This window comes from Limulus polyphemus, unplaced genomic scaffold, assembly GCF_000517525.1.
Source record: "Limulus polyphemus unplaced genomic scaffold, Limulus_polyphemus-2.1.2 Scaffold428, whole genome shotgun sequence".
In the NCBI taxonomy this organism is placed as follows: domain Eukaryota; kingdom Metazoa; phylum Arthropoda; class Merostomata; order Xiphosura; family Limulidae; genus Limulus; species Limulus polyphemus.
The window spans coordinates 488252-490340 of NW_013666038.1; the positions used below are offsets into that span (position 1 = coordinate 488252).

Consider the following 2089-nt stretch of genomic DNA (forward strand, 5'->3'; position numbering starts at 1 on the left):
CTACCCAACTGCGCCACCTGATGTCCTCGAGCTGTTGCTGAGGAATCAGTTTGTAGATGCCTTGGACAGTCCACAACTGAAGATACAATTGAAGCAAGCAAACCCCTCTACTATGCAGGATGCAATGGCCAGGGCTCTTGAATTTGAATCCAATGTTAAATCCAGTACAGAGGTACCAAGGTTGGTACAGTCATCAGAATTCAAGGCCAGAAAGGTCAGCTTCAGAAGGTTTGAGGGACTTTTGCTGGCACTGTAACAAACCTAGGGCAAAGAAAGCTCAATGCTGGAAACTTCAACACAGAGAAGATGCCACGGCAGAAAAGGCTGCTACCCAGAAAGGTTGTTGGAACTGTGGAGAGCAAGGACATATGAGGAGCCAGTGTAAGAAGAATACAACCAATAAGTCAGCCTCGGGGAAACCAGTATTGGTTGATGTTATGGGACGCCCACCAAACCCCATTGTGAAAGTCCCAACAGCTAAGTGTAAAATGGCAAGCACACATAGTGTCTATATGACAGGAAAGCTGGATGGCCAAAAGTGCAACTTTGTCATAGATTCTGCATCTCAGCAAACACTTGTGAGTATCAAGGTGCTACATAACAAAGGGGTACTAGAAGCCATACAGAAGCGCTGTGATGTGCAAGACATTATGCAAGGTTGTAGGGACCAGTGTGGGTAACTATTGAGCTCATGGGCATAAAGGACAGACACGAAGTATACTTGGCTGACGTTGAAGACCCATTCATGTTTGGGTTGGACTACTTGATAGTTTAACAGGAGGACATCTTGGAGTTAAGAAGACATTGAGTCATCTACGACAGATATTTTACTGGATACGTATGAGGCAAGATGTAGAAGAATGGTGCAGGACCTGCAGTACATGTTGTGCTAAAAGGGGACCCAAGCATAAGGGACGTGCTCCAATGAAGTTATATCAAGTTGGTGCAACAATGGAAAGAGTAGCCATTGATATTGCTGGTCCATTGCCCCGAACTCGTGCTGGAAACAGGTACATTTGTATGGTGATGGATTATTTCACCAAGTGGCCTGAGGCATATGCAATAGCAAATCAGGAAGCTACAACTGTAGCTTCGGCTATTAATGATTTCTTCTTCGGGTTTGGTATGCCATAAGAACTGCATTCAGATCAAGGCCGTAACTTTGAATCAGCTGTGTTCCAAGAATGCTGCAAGGTGTTTGGCATCCGAAAGACCAGGACAACGCCACTTCACCCCCAGTCTGATGGGATGGTAGAAAAGTACAACTGGACACTGGGACAGGAATTGGCAAAGTTTTGTAATAGCCGCCAAGATGACTGGGATGTCTTATCCCTCCACTGTTGATGGCCTATAGGACAGCAGAGCATGAAACCACTGGATACACTCCAGCAAAGTTGATGTTTGGTCGAGAACTTCGGTTGCCAGTGGATCTGTTAACAGGACGCCCACCTTATGAAGAGTTGCCTGAAAATGTGTCAGAGTTTGTGAAAGTGTTATCGGAAAGGATCAAGTACGTTCAAACTTGAAAACGTCTGCTGATTCGACGAAGTTATCTTATGATATGAGATCTACTGAAGTCAGCTTTGTACCAGGAGACAAGGGGTGGTTGTATAATCCCAGGAAGACCAAAGGGAAGTCTCCTAAGTTGTCTTCCTCATGGGAAGGCCCATATGATATAGTGGATCGTCTCTCAGACGTGACTTTCCGAATAAAATGTGATTGGCGTGGTAAGCCAAAGGTGGTACATGCCAACAGGCTTTGGCGTTATCACTGTCCATGACATTTCAGTTGGAAACGAAGTGAACAATGGAACAAATGATGCTGCTGAAGACGTGTCACCTGAAAAGGCCACTGTCGAAGAAGAACCTCTACCCAGTTTGGAGAAGGAAAACAGTGAAGCCGTTAATGAAGTTACTACCACTGATGTGACTGCTACCGATAATAGGACATTTACTGATTGAGCAGATGAATCTCACGTAAAGCAGAAGCCAATGAGGCGGAAAACAGTACGAAAAAAAAAACGTCCTTTGTTGTATTTTAATTTTGTTTGTAAATTTTGTACATTTAATTAAGTTATTGTTAATTATCT

General features: G+C 44.1%; 1 protein-coding gene across 1 annotated transcript in view; it reads right to left on the reverse strand.

The window, feature by feature from the left end:
• Nucleotides 1–2089, reverse strand: part of LOC111085499 — a 108249-nt gene that overhangs the window by 14687 nt on the left and 91473 nt on the right. The gene's annotated exons all lie outside the window — the stretch shown is intronic.